The sequence below is a fragment of the Choloepus didactylus genome, assembly GCF_015220235.1.
Source record: "Choloepus didactylus isolate mChoDid1 chromosome 12 unlocalized genomic scaffold, mChoDid1.pri SUPER_12_unloc1, whole genome shotgun sequence".
In the NCBI taxonomy this organism is placed as follows: domain Eukaryota; kingdom Metazoa; phylum Chordata; class Mammalia; order Pilosa; family Megalonychidae; genus Choloepus; species Choloepus didactylus.
The window spans coordinates 112979-129040 of record NW_023637587.1 but is presented as its reverse complement, the minus strand read 5'-3'; positions in this window follow the sequence as shown (position 1 = coordinate 129040).

Below are 16062 nucleotides of genomic sequence, written 5' to 3'. Positions count from 1 at the left end.
ATATTAAAAAGGAAGAAAGAGCCAAAATCAAAGAACTAATGGATCAACTGAAGAAGCTAGAAAATGAACAGCAATCCAATCCTAAACCAAGTAGAAGAAAAGAAATAACAAGGATTAAAGCAGAAATAAATGACATAGAGAACAAAAAAACAATAGAGAGGATAAATATCACCAAAAGTTGGTTCTTTGAGAAGATCAACAAGATTGACAAGCCCCTAGCTAGACTGACAAAATCAAAAAGAGAGAAGACCCATATAAACAAAATAATGAATGAAAAAGGTGACATAACTGCAGATCCTGAAGAAATTAAAAAAATTATAAGAGGATATTATGAACAACTGTATGGCAACAAACTGGATAATGTAGAAGAAATGGACAATTTCCTGGAAACATATGAACAACCTAGACTGACCAGAGAAGAAATAGAAGACCTCAATCCAACCCATCACAAGCAAAGAGATCCAATCAGTCATCAAAAATCTTCCCACAAATAAATGCCCAGGGCCAGATGGCTTCACAGGGGAATTCTACCAAACTTTCCAGAAAGAACTGACACCAATCTTACTCAAACTCTTTCAAAACATTGAAGAAAAGGGAACACTACCTAACTCATTTTATGAAGCTAACATCAATCTAATACCAAAACCAGGCAAAGATGCTACAAAAAAGGAAAACTACCGGCCAATCTCCCTAATGAATATAGATGCAAAAATCCTCAACAAAATACTTGCAAATCAAATCCAAAGACACATTAAAAAAATCATACACCATGACCAAGTGGGGTTCATTCCAGGCATGCAAGGATGGTTCAACATAAGAAAATCAATCAATGTATTACAACACATTAACAAGTCAAAAGGGAAAAATCAATTGATCATCTCAATAGATGCTGAAAAAGCATTTGACAAAATCCAACATCCCTTTTTGATAAAAACACTTCAAAAGGTGGGAATTGAAGGAAACTTCCTCAACATGATAAAGAGCATATATGAAAAACCCACAGCCAGCATAGTACTCAATGGTGAGAGACTGAAAGCCTTCCCTCTAAGATCAGGAACAAGACAAGAATGCCCGCTGTCACCAACGTTATTCAACATTGTGCTGGAAGTGCTAGCCAGGGCAATCCGGCAAGACAAAGAAATAAAAGGCATCCAAATTGGAAAAGAAGAAGTAAAACTGTCATTGTTTGCAGATGATATGATCTTATATCTAGAAAACCCTGAGAAATCGACGATACAGCTACTAGAGCTAATAAACAAATTTAGCAAAGTAGCGGGATACAAGGTTAATGCACATAAGTCAGTAATGTTTCTATATGCTAGAAATGAACAAACTGAAGAGACACTCAAGAAAAAGATACCATTTTCAATAGCAACTAAAAAAATCAAGTACCTAGGAATAAACTTAACCAAAGATGTAAAAGACCTATACAAAGAAAACTACATAACTCTACTAAAAGAAATAGAAGGGGACCTTAAAAGATGGAAAAATATTCCATGTTCATGGATAGGAAGGCTAAATGTCATTAAGATGTCAATTCTACCCAAACTCATCTAGAGATTCAATGCAGTGCCAATCAAAATTCCAACAACCTACTTTTCAGACTTGGAAAAGCTAGTTATCAAATTTATTTGGAAAGGGAAGATGCCTCGAATTGCTAAAGACACTCTAAAAAAGAAAAACAAAGTGGGAGGACTTACACTCCCTGACTTTGAAGCTTATTATAAAGCCACAGTTGCCAAAACAGCATGGTACTGGCACAAAGATAGACATATAGATCAATGGAATCGAATTGAGAATTCAGAGTTAGACCCTCAGATCTATGGCCGACTGATCTTTGATAAGGCCCCCAAAGTCACTGAACTGAGCCATAATGGTCTTTTCAACAAATGGGGCTGGGAGAGTTGGATATCCATATCCAAAAGAATGAAAGAGGACCCCTACCTCACCCCCTACACAAAAATTAACTCAAAATGGACCAAAGATCTCAATATAAAAGAAAGTACCATAAAACTCCTAGAAGATAATGTAGGAAAACATCTTCAAGACCTTGTATTAGGCGGCCACTTCCTAGACTTTACACCCAAAGCACAAGCAACAAAAGAGAAAATAGATAAATGGGAACTCCTCAAGCTTAGAAGTTTCTGCACCTCAAAGGAATTTCTCAAAAAGGTAAAGAGGCAGCCAACTCAATGGGAAAAAATTTTTGGAAACCATGTATGTGACAAAAGACTGGTATCTTGCATATATAAAGAAATCCTACAACTCAAGGACAATAGTACAGACAGCCCAATTATAAAATGGGCAAAAGATATGAAAAGACAGTTCTCTGAAGAGGAAATACAAATGGCCAAGAAACACATGAAAAAATGTTCAGCTTCACTAGCTATTAGAGAGATGCAAATTAAGACCACAATGAGATACCATCTAACACCGGTTAGAATGGCTGCCATTAAACAAACAGGAAACTACAAATGCTGGAGGGGATGTGGAGAAATTGGAACTCTTATTCATTGTTGCTGGGACTGTATAATGGTTCAGCCACTCTGGAAGTCAGTCTGGCAGTTCCTTAGAAAACTAGATATAGAGCTACCATTCGATCCAGCGATTGCACTTCTCCGGTATATACCCGGAAGGTCGGAAAGCATGTGACACGAACAGATATCTGCACGCCAATGTTCATAGCAGCATTATTCACAATTGCCAAGAGATGGAAACAACCCAAATGTCCTTCAACAGATGAGTGGATAAATAAAATGTGGTATATACACACGATGGAATACTACGCGGCAGTAAGAAGGAACGATCTCGTGAAACATATGACAACATGGATGAACCTTGAAGACATAATGCTGAGCGAAATAAGCCAGGCACAAAAAGAGAAATATTATATGCTACCACTAATGTGAACTTTGAAAAATGTAAAACAAATGGTTTATAATGTAGAATGTAGGGGAACTAGCAGTAGAGAGCAATTAAGGAAGGGGGAACAATAATCCAAGAAGAACAGATAAGCTATTTAATGTTCTGGGGATGCCCAGGAATGACTATGGTCTGTTAATTTCTGATGGATATAGTAGGAACAAGTTCACAGAAATGTTGCTATATTATGTAACTTTCTTGGGATAAAGTAGGAACATGTTGGAAGTTAAGCAGTTGTCTTAGGTTAGTTGTCTTTTTCTTACTCCCTTGTTATGGTCTCTTTGAAATGTTCTTTTATTGTTTGTTTGTTTTCTTTTTAACTTTTTTTTCATACAGTTGATTTAAAAAAGAAGGGAAAGTTAAAAAAACAAAAATAAAAACAAGGGAAAAAAAAAGATGTAGTGCCCCCTTGAGGAGCCTGTGGAGAATGCAGGGTATTGGCCTACCCCACCTCGATGGTTGCTAACATGACCACAGACATAGGGAACTGGTGGTTTGATGGGTTGAGCCCTCTACCATAAGTTTTACCCTTGGGAAGACGGTTGCTGCAAAGGAGAGGCTAGGCCTCCCTATGGTTGTGCCTAAGAGCCTCCTCCCGAATGCCTCTTTGTTGCTCAGATGTGGCCTTCTCTCTCTGGCTAAGCCAACTTGAAAGGTGAAATCACTGCCCTCCCCGCTACGTGGGATCAGACACCCAGGGGATTGAATCTCCCTGGCAACGTGGAATATGACTCCCAGGGAGGAATGTAGACCTGGCATCGTGGGATGGAGAACATCTTCTTGACCAAAAGGGGGATGTGAAAGGAAATGAAATAAGCTTCAGTGGCAGAGAGATTCCAAAAGGAGCCGAGAGGTCACTCTGGTGGGCACTCTTACGCACACTTTAGACAACCCTTTTTAAGTTCCAAAGAATTGGGGTAGCTGGTGGTGGATACCTGAAACTATCAAACTACAACCCAGAACCCATGAATCTCGAAGACAGTTGTATATAAATGTAGCTTATGAGGGGTGACAATGGGATTGGGAAAGCCATAAGGACCAGACTCCACTTTGTCTAGTTTATGGATGGATGAGTAGAAAAATAGGGGAAGGAAACAAACAGACAAAGGTACCCAGTGTTCTTTTTTACTTCAATTGCTCTTTTTCACTCTAATTATTATTGTTATTTTTGTGTGTGTGCTAATGAAGGTGTCAGGGATTGATTTAGGTGATGAATGTACAACTATGTAATGGTACTGTAAACAATCGAAAGTATGATTTGTTTTGTATGACTGCATGGTATGTGAATATATCTCAATAAAATGAAGATAAAAAAAAAAAACAAATGAAAAGACACTCAACTTTACTAGCTATCAGGGAAATGCAAATCCATGATTTGCAATGGATGGAGGTGGCCTAAGGCTACATCAACTGATGAAGAGAATGGGGAACTGTGGTGTATTTTCTAAATAAAAAACTTTTTCCTAGTAATCAATATGTTCAAGTGCTGACTGGGTGATAAATGTACAACTATATGATGATACAGTGAACAACTGTGCACTGTGGATAACTGTATGGTATATGAATGTATCTATAAAATTGTAGGAAAAATATAAATAGGGGTGAAAGTTCTGGAGAAAACATGGAGTGAGGTATGTACCTAGTTACTATTGATGAGGAGGCAGAATGGTGTAGCCTTTCTGGAGGTCAGTGTGGTGGTTCCACAGGAAGATAAGTACGTGGGGGCCATAAGGTCCTGCAACCTCATTATGGAGTACGTATCTGGAAGATCTGAGAGCAGAGATCATGAATGGACATTTGCACACTGGTGTTTATGAGGCAGTATTCATGATTTGCAATGGGTGGAGGTGTCCTAAGGGTGCATCAACTGAGGAACAGAATGAACTGTGGTGTATGCATGCAATGGAATATTGAGCAACTATGAGAAACTGATGCTGTGAGACATGCATTGATGTGAATGGATACTGTAGGCAGCATTTTGAGTGAAGTATGCCAGAAACAAAGGCAAACATTGTAATGCCCCACCAATATGGACTAACTACAATGTGTACATCCAGAATTGAAACTTAGAGCACAGCCTAACTGGGAAACAATTCTTGTAATGGTCCCTAGATGGTAAGCTCTTACAGCAGTCAAATCTACTCCTGAATTGTAATGGCTATCTCCAAACTCTGAGATGCTGATCCCTGTGTATAACCTGATAGATCTCTGGAACACTGGGTATCTGTGTGACACCTGAAACTCAGAGCTAGAGTTCAGCAGATACAAATGTCAGTATTAGTGCACACAGCAACTGTTAAAAAAAAAAAAAAAGGCTGAAAAAGAGCTCTGACTTCATTTAGAGATATGAATGAAGCAGATATGATTAAAAATAGGGCAAATCATGCCAAAGGGTAATGGTTGAAACTGACTGTGAGTTAAAACTTAAACTTCCATGTGATACCAAAGAAAGAGATGTTTATTTGGTGCAGGATCTATATTTTCCAAACAATATAATTTCTGTAGTCAGTTTGTGGCATTTTTTTCAGTTTTATTGAGATATATTCACATGCCATACAATCATCCATGGTGTGCAATCAGCGATTCACAGTACCATCATACAGTTGTGCATTCATCACCCCACTGTATTTTTGAACCTTTTCCTTACAACAGGAAGAAACAGAATAAGAATAAAAAAGAAAAGTACAAAAGAAAACCCAAATCATCCCCCCATCCCACCCTATTTTTCATTTAGTTTTTGTCCCCATTTTTCTACTCATCCATCCATACACTGGATAAACAGAGTGTGATCCACAAGGTTTTCACTATCACACTGTCACCCCTTGTAGTCTACATATAAATGAAGACACGTGGTAGTTAAATTTCAAATCAACGGAAAATCTTTCATGCTTCCAGAGAGAGAAAAAACTTGTAATATATAAAGTAACAGGAATCCACTGGTTTTTAACTTCTCAGCGGTAGCATTAGAAACTGAATGGGAAATGGAGCACTATCAAAATTCTGAAGGAAACTACTTTCAATCCTAGAATTCCACATGCATTTAAACTACTAATCAAATATAAGAATAAAATCATGATGTTTTAAGACAAATAATTTCTCAAAACCTTTGCCTACCTTCCTTTCTCAGGAATCTGTTGGAGAATGTGAGGCATTGAAATGAGAAAGTCAGCCAAATAAAAGAAAGAAATGGATTACAGGAAATAGGAAATTCAACAAAGGACAGAGGTAAAGGAATCTCCAGTATGATGATGAAAAGATAGGTTTAAAGAGCAAACAGTTCAGAGTGGAGTAAATTAGAAGACTCTAGAAGGGCCTTCTTCAGGAAAATGAGATTGATGGAAACCTGATACAATTAGTTATCTTTAGAAAAGTTTTAGGTAACTAGAAAAGTGCATAGGGTTGAATTTATGATAAAAACATGCAAGTAAAAAGCACAAAACAAAAGAAAACAAAACACACACACACACAAAATATAAGAGGGTTCTTAACTATAGGGAAAACACAAGATGCTAGAATAATGCCTTAGTTTTGGGGGAAGGGCTTGGGATGGCTGAAGTACAGGATAGCCACCTCCAGGAGTGAACAATCTTTACCATTTACTCCATTGTATAGTACAAATATTTTAACTGTCTGTTTGATCTGGAGCATTATGTTTAGTAAGTAACAGTGTAGGCATATCTAGAGGCCCATGTTTGTTTGACCCTAAAGCTAAGAATGAATTTTTACATCTTTAAAGAAGATTGCATAGAAATCATATGTGGCCTACAAAGCCCAACACTTACAGTCTGTCCCTTTACAGAAAAAAAAACAAAACAAAACAAATCAACCCCTGAAAGAAAAATATGTGGATCAGAAGATATGTTAACAGTAGAAAAATGGCTGAAAAATATAAACTTGTATTTTATAAAAAAGGAGACACAGATGCTAATATATATATGATAAAGGTACACAGTTTCATTAATAATTAGAAAATTACAGATTAAGACCACTCAGAGATACCATTTTAAACTCACCAAATTGGCAAATTTAAGAAATTCAACAATACAAGTGTCAGAGAGAATGTGGGTCAACAGGAACTCTCATGCATTCCTCCTTTAGAAAGTAATTTGGCATGTTATTCAAAACTGAATCCTATAACCCAACAACTTTATTTCCAAAAGAGATGCTTGTACATGTGCAGGTGGGGAAATGTAAAATACATTAATAGATCCATTGTTCATGAGAGCCAGAAACCAGAAACAGCTCTAATGTTCACAGAACAGTGGGGTGAACAAAGGCTGGTATATTTGATCACTGGAATGGTATACAGCACACGAATGAATTATGGCCACATGCATCAACATGGCTGAACTACAGAAACACTGAGTTAAAAAAAGAAAGTAACACAAGTATTTATATTGAATGACCTCATTCACTTAAATGTCCAACAGGTACATGTAAATAATATAGGAGGCCCAGAAAGAGACAGGAGAATGGAGAAGAGACAGTATTCAAGGAGCTAATGGTTGAGAATTTGCAATTTTTGTGAGACATAAATTATCAGATTAATCTAGCCCAACAAGCTCTGAGAAGGAGGAATAAAAATAATTGCACAACTAGACAGTTGGTAGTTAAACTGAATAACCCCAATAATATTTAGGATCTCTTAAAAGAGTCAGAGAGAAAAGGCAGATTCCCTATATAGGTCAACAGTAATATCTACAGCTGATTGCTCAGCCACAACAAGGCAGTCATAGACAATGGAATACTATCATCAGTGTTAAGAGAAAACAATGGTCAACTTTGAATTCTGTGCTCAAAGTATTATTCAAGAGTGAAAGTGATACATCAGTCACATCTATTCCTAACTTGTTACAGTTATTTCTAAATTTGGAGATGCTCAGCTCTTTGTGTATAACCTGGTCGTTCCCTGGATCTTCAAGTATCAGTGTGGCACCTGAGACTCATAGCTAGAGTTCTGCAGCTATGAATGTCATCACTACTACCCCACACAGCAACTGTTGAAAAATCTGAGAAAGAGATCAGACTTCAATTAGAGATATGAATGAAGCAGATCTGCTTAGGACTAAAGCAAACCAGACTAAAGGGTTAAGGATGATATTGACAGTGTTTCACAACTTCAATTTCTGTGTGAGACCGAAGGAAGAGATGTTTATTTGGTGCAAAATTTACATTTTCTGTAGCACACTTATCTAATTTAACTTGTATGGTTTATTTGAACACCATAATTGCATTGAATTACATTGAATATGGAGTGAGATGTTGTTGGTTTTACAGAATAGTGTGATATCCCAATACATCACAGAGTAATTTGGATGACGAATAAAAAATATGTGAAAAACCCCTTGAGTTACTGGGAGGAAATGTGGAAAAATTAAATTTCCCTAGTGGGGGAATTCCTGATATTCTCACAAGCATTGGGGACTACCAAGTTAATAGGCCAAGCACTTGATCTTAGGGTTGCCCTTATGAAACCTATTCCTGCAAAGCAGAAGCTAAATGTACTTAAGATTATGCCTTCGAGTCATCCCCAGAGACTCTCTTCCATTGCTCAGATGTGGCCTCTCTCTCTAAGCCCACTCTTCTGGTAAACTCATTGCCCTCTCCCCTATGTGGGACCTAAACTCCAGGGATGAGCATGACTCTGTTATCATGGGATTGAGAAAGCCTTCTTGGACCAAATGCAGGAAGAGAAATGAAACAAAATAAATTTCAGTGGCTGAGAGATTTCAAGTAGAGTTGAGAGGCCATTCTGGAGGTTATTTTTATGAATTATATAAATACACCTTTTTAGTTTTTAGTGTACTAGAACAGCTAGAAGGAAATACCTGAAACAGTTGAACTGTAATCCAGTAGCCTTGATTTGTGAGGATGACTGTATAAGTACAATGCAATGTCTTGGATGTCCCTTTTATATTTTTATTCTTATTTTTAATTTTTTCAGGTGTAATGAAAATATACAAAAATTGATTGTGGTGATGAATGCACAACTACATGATGATATCATGAACCACTTACTGAATACTTGGGATGATTATCTGGAATGTGAACGTATCTCAATAAAATTGTATTAATAAAAAAGGAAATAAAACTTTCATTATTTTGCAGATGACATAATCCTACATTTAGAAAATGTGAGATATCTATGAGAAAGCTAATTCTGCTAATAAACAAATTCAGCAAAGTGGTTGGATAGAAGAATGCAAAAAAAAAAAACAGTCATGTATCTATACACAATAATGACCTAACTGAGGAAGAAATTTAAAAAAATTCCACTCATAATAGCAACTAAAAGAATCATGTATCTAGGAAAACTTAACCAAGTATGTACAGGAAATCTACACAGAAAACTACAAAGCTTTGCTAAAAGAAAGCAAAGACGTAAAGAAGTGGAAAGATTTTCATGTTCCTGGATAGGAAAGCTAAATGTCATTAAGCTATTAATTCATCCAAATTGATGTACACATTCAATGCAATACCAAAGTTCCAACAACCTACTTTGCAAACTTGGACAAGCTGGTTATTAAATTTTTCAGGATGGTTTTGAATTGCCAAAAACATCCTGAAAAAGAAGAACAAAGTGGGAGGAGTTACATTTCCTGACTTTAAAGATTAGTATAAAGCCACAGTGGTCAAAACAGCATAGTATTGGCACAAGATAGACATATTCATTAATGAAATTTAATTGAGAGTTTGGAAATATTCCCCCAGATCTACAGTCAATTGAATCTTGGCAAGACCCCCTAATCCACTGAACTGGAACAGAACAGTCTTTTCAACAAGAATTGGGAGAAATAGATATCCATACCAAAAGAATGAAAGAGGACTCCTACTTCACAACCCCCAAAAAAGTTAACATCAATCAAAGACTTGGTCTGGACACAGGGGACTCGGTTTGATGGGCTAAGCCCTCTACCATGGGACTTTCCCTTGGTAAGACTGTTGCTGCAAAGGAGAGGCTAGGTCTGCCTGTAACTGTGCCTAAGAGCCTCCTTCCAAATGCCTCTTTGTTGCTCAGATGTGGCCCTCTCCCTCTAGCTAAGCCAACTTGGCAGATGAAATCACTGCCTTCCCCCCTACATGGATATGACACCCAGGGGAGTAAATCTCCCTGGCAACGTGGAATATGACTCCTGGGGAGGAATCTAGACCTGGCATCATGGGATGGAGAACATCATCTTGACCAAAAGGGGACTGTGAAAGGAAATGAAATAAGCTTCAATGGCAGAGAGATTCAAAAAGGAGCCAAGAGGTCACTCTGGTGGGCACTATTATGCACAATATAGACAGTGAATTTTAGGTTCTAATGAATTGGAATAATTAGCAGTAAATACCTGAAACTATCAAACTACAACCCAGAACCCATGAATCCTGAAGACTATTGTAAAAAACGTAGCTTATGAGGGGTGACAATGGGATTGGGAAAGCCATATGGACCACACTCCCCTTTGTCCAGTTTATGGATGGATAAGTAGAAAAATGGGGGAAGGAAAAAAAAGGGCACCCAGTGTTCTTTTTTACTTTGTTTTTTTCCACTTTAATTTTTATTCTTACTATTTTTTCATGTGTGGTAATGAAAATGTCAAAAATTAATTTTGGTTATGAATGCCCAACTATATAATGGTACTGTAAACAATTGAATGTATGCTTTGTTTTATGTGACTGCATGGTATGTGAATATATCTCAATAAAAATGAATTAAAAAAAAGAGACTTGATCAGGGACATTACAATAAAACTCCTAGAAGACAATATAGGGAAAATATAGGAAACATCTTCAATACCTAGTAATAGGAGGTACCTTAGATCTTAGACCCAAAGCACAAGCAATGAAAGAAAAAAATAGATAAATGGCAACCCCTCAAAATAAAATGTTTCTCTGCCTCAAAGGAATTAGTCAAAAAAAGTGAACAGGCAGCCAGTACAATGGGAGAAAATATTTGGAAAGCATATATTTGATAATGCTTTTATATCCATTATATATAAAGAAAACCTTCAACTCAACAAAAGAACAAACCCAATTATAAAATGGACAAAAGATATGGATAGATATTTTTCCAAAGATAAAATACAAATGGCTAAAAAGCACATGAAAAGATGTTCACCTTCATTAACTATTAGGGAAATGCAAATCAAGAACGCAATAAGATATCATCTCACACTCATAAGAAGGGCTGCCATTATACAAGCAGGAAACTACAAATGTTGAAGAGGATGTGGAGGAAGTGGGACACTTATTCACTGCTGGTGGGAATGTACGATGATACAGCTAGTGTGGAAGACCTTTTGGTGATTCCTCAGAAAATTAATTACCAAGTTGCCCTATGACCTGGCAATTCCACTATTCAGTATACACACAGAAGAACTTAAAAAAGTGACACGAACATGTATTTGCACACTGGTGTTCATAGCGGTAGAATCACAACTGCCAAAAGATGGAAACAATCTAAGTGTCCATCAACAGAGAAGTGGATAAACGAAATGTGGTATATACATACAAAGGAATATTACGCATCAGTAAGAAGGAATGAGGTCCTGAAGCATGTGAGAACACAGATGAAATTTGAGGACAAAATGTTAAGTGAAATAAGCCAGGCAGAAAAGTAATATGAACCCCCTAAAAATGTAGTTTTTAAGTGTTAATTCTAAATTGTAAAATAGAGCGGTCATATTACTTACACAAAACTAATATGAACCCCCTAAAAAATGTAAACACAGAGTCTTAAAATGAAGCATATAGGGGACCCAGAGATAAAAGCTAGATAAGGGGGAGCAGTTACCTAATAGGTTCAGAGTTGTTAATGAGGTTGAAAGCAAATGTATGCGAATGAATAGACGTGATGGCAGTTCTTTAGTCGGATTACAGGTAATAGTGCCACACTGAAGGTGAGTACGTTTGAAAGGGGTTGTTTAAAGTCATATTTCTCACCAATTAGCACTACAAAAATAAATAAGTACTTGCATGAACTACTTCAAAGGTATGACACTTGGTATAAAGAGTTAATAATAGAGTGGTATATGGGAAAAACTATTGATTGCATGCTAAGGAACATATTAAACAAGGAGTAGCTCCCTAGTACCACACTGATACTCGGGGTAAATTGGGTTTTCTCTTTGGTTTGGGTGTGTCCATCTGTTAGTTCTCTTCAGAACAATGAAAACTGTCTAAAACTGAGGGTGATAATGATTGTACAACTGAGGATGTGATACATTACTTATTTTGGATAGAATACATGCGATGTGAATAGATCTCAACAAAATCTGCACTCATAAATAAATAAATAGACATAAATAGTCAAGGGCTAGAGGAAAGATGGAGAGAGAGAGAGAGGTAAACCTATTCAGTGTTGGTAGGGGAGTAGAATGGTGCAGCCCCTACAGAGGGTGATGTAGTGGATCCACAGGAGTCTAAATATAGGGTTGCCTTTCAATTAGGGAATCCCATTTCCAGAAATATATGAGAAAGAACTGAAAGCAGGGACTGAAATAGACATTTGCACCCTGATGGTGAAGGTGACATTATTCATGATAGCAATGGATGAAGGTGGCCAAGGGTCTATTGACTGAGGAGCAGAAGGGCAAGCTCTGATGTATGTGGACAATGGAATACTGTGCAGCCACAGGAAGGCATGAAGTTGTGAGACATGCAAAGAGGTCAACGAACCTTGAAGACATTATGGTGAGCAATATAAGCCAGAAACAAAAGGACAAATATTATATGGTCTCATTTAGAAAATACATATAAGAAAATTGGAGCCTAGAATGGAAGCTCTTACAGCAGTTCCATTATTTCTAAATTCTGAGATGCTGTGCTTTATGTGAATAACCTGGTATTTCTGTGGAACTTTGGGTATCTGTGTGACAAATAAGACTCACATTACTCCATACAACAGTGGTTAAAGATGCCAAGAGATCAGACTTCAATTAGATATATGAACAGAGCTGATCTGGTTGGGACTAAGGTGGATCAGAATATAGGATAAAGGATATCAAGATCTCTATTTTAAAACTTCACCTTCTGTGAGTCCAAAGGAAGAGATGTTTATTGTGTACAAAATTTAAATAGACTGTAGCACACAATATAAATTAACCTGTCTGGCCAATTCATTTAAACAACTTAAACACATGGAGCCTCGAATACAGAATGAGATAGCAGAACTCTATGTAGATTAAAGTAAAACTCTTATATATTTCACAGTATATTGGGCAGATAATAAAGTATAAGCAGTGTCTCTTGAGGGACTGTAGAAAAAATACGGAACTATTGAAGTTCTGACCTGGGAAATTCCAGATGCTCTCTCAAGCATTAGGGATTCCCAATTTAGTAAGCCAAGCCCTCGACCTTCAGGCTTGCCCTCAGGAAACTTCATACTGTAATGGGGAAGCTAAGCCCACCTATAATTATGACTAAGAGTTTCTGCAGAGAATTTCTTTTGTTGCTCAGATTTGATTTTTAGAAACTTAAATCCAAATTGGTAGTCCTCAACTTAAATCCTCCAGAGGATATGTCCCAAAACCCAGGGGCAATGGCCTCTCTAAGAACATCAATAATACACATCCCCCTTCCCCATTATGTTGACACCTTTTTACAATATGAACAACTTAGGGTGGTCACTGCCCAGATATCCCTGAGGATTGAGAAAGTGATCAAATGAGAGGGAAGGGTAGGAACAGATAAGACAGTATTTAACAAAAGATTATGAGCACTGAATCTTTATATAAATATTGTTTTTTACTTTCTAGGGTATTAGAATAGCTATAAGTAAATAACTGACATGGTGGAACTTTAACCCAAAACATTATATTATATTATTCATGTAATCCAATCTTAATATTATCCTTATAAATGTCCCACCTTGGACAATAACTATAATAATATCTACTTAACACTGATACCTGGAAAAGTCAGTTGAGAAATCAACTTAATGATTAATTAGAAACTGGACCAAAGTCAGTTCTTTTTTCTCAGATGAGTCATTTCTGATTTTATATACTGAACTACAAGTACACAGATGTGAAAGAAGGTGTGGAAAATATACAGTGATAGCAACACCCTACTAATTTATGATGACACGAGAATAAATTGCAGCAAACCTTAGTACTTTATTCATTCTTTATGACTTTATACACCAATAAATCAAATTACATTCTTAAGATATTTTCTTCCTGATCAGTGGCTTTTATTTATAAAGCTCCAAAACACAGTAATAGAGTCATTCCAAATCTGCAGTCATGGCATCACAATAAATCAGTTTCAGGCTGACTGGTGGAAACATTGTTGAGTGTGATAAAAACTGTAATACACTAGATTGAACCTTTCCAAATGCCAGGTGCCTGTTCTTCAGTGAAAATATATGGGATAAAACGAATGGCCATGAAGCATTCCTAGGGTGAAATCAATACAAAATAAGATTTATGAGGACTCGTTAGAAATCCCCCTTTCATCACATTTAACACAGTATTTTAAAAAGTTCTTTGTTTATTCCTTAAATAAATGTAAGGAAAAATTAAATGAAACAATACTGTGAAGGCATATTGCTGGGTGGAAGATCATCACAAGTTTAAAAGATATAATTACCTTTATTTTCATAGTGGGTGTACATTAAAAAATATTTATATGAAAACTTCTTGCATGCAATATTATCTTATATGGAAAACAAACTAAAAAACTGAAAAATCAAAACAATGTTGAGTATTATATGGGTGATTTTTCTTCATCTTTATAATTGTACTTCACCATACACATATACACAATTTTAACAATATAGAGATATCTTCCCTTTATTAGCAAATCTAACTTTAAAAGTTATTTAAAATGTGATGAATCCTACTAATGGGATGCTAGGGAGGGGTTGGAATGGGAAGATTTAGGCTGTATATATGTTTCCACAATTAGAAAAAAAAAAAAAAGACAGTCTAAATAGATGACAATTAAATGCCAAGGATGATACTGGATGGGATCTGAGAATGGAGGAGAGGAGGCTCAAAGGGACACAGACGGGACACAAGAAAAAAAAAAAAGGGAAATATAGAATGCAAGCTTTATATGTTGAATTTCTTGAACTTCTTAGCTGCACTTAATGGGATTCCATAAAAGAATGTTCTTGTTCATGGGAAATGTATATGTGAATTATATTTGTACAAGGATGTGTGCAGCTTACTCTCATATGTTCAGAAGACAGAGCAATAGATGATGACAGATAGGGAGGGAAGGAGGGAGGGCAAGAAAGAAAGAGTGGTGTGACAGGATGTTAAAATTGGTGGATCAGGGTATCAGGGAGGGGGGTTGGGGTATGCTGGACTTCTGTGTATGGGGTTTGTATTGTTTTTGTAACTGTTCCTGTAAGGTTGAATTTATTTCAAAATAAAATTAAAAAAAATTATTTAAAAAAGAATACTAAAAAGACAGAAGAAAAAATAAAAACAAAATACCATGCAATTAGGTCAGACAACAATACTACCACCAAGAAGCCCATAGCCTTTCCTTATATCCCCCTCTCATAGACATCAGCTTTGGAATATTGCCTTTGTTGCATTTAATGGAAGCAAATCAGGCCAAAGGGTAAAGGATGATACTGACTGTGTTATACAACTTCAACTTCTGTGGAAGAACAAAGGGAAGAGATTTATATTTGGTGCAGGATCTGTATTTTTGGAAGCACACTAAATAATTTCACAAGTATGATCAGTTTATTCAAACATCATAATTATAGGGGACTTTGTATAGGTTTGTACAGGTTAGTGTGAAATCCTGATGCATCCCAGAGTAATTTGGGCAGAAAATAAAAATCTATTTTCAGGGCCTCCCTGAGGAACTGGGGATGTTCTAGCAAGCACTGAGGACTACCAATCTGGTAGGCTGACCCCTGGATCTTGGGGCTTGCCCTTATGAAGCTTGTTATTGCGAAGGAGAGGCTAAGCCCAATTATAATTGTGCCTAAGGGTGTCCCCCAGAGAACCTCTTTTGTTGCTCAGATGTGGCCTCTCCTCCCTCTAAACCCACTCAGCAGGTAACACCCACTGCCCTTCCCCATATGTGGGACATGAGTCCCCAGGAGTTTCAATCTTTCCGGCAATGCGGGAACATAATTTCCTGGTGATGAGTATGGACCCCAGCATCATGGGATTAAGAAAATCTTCT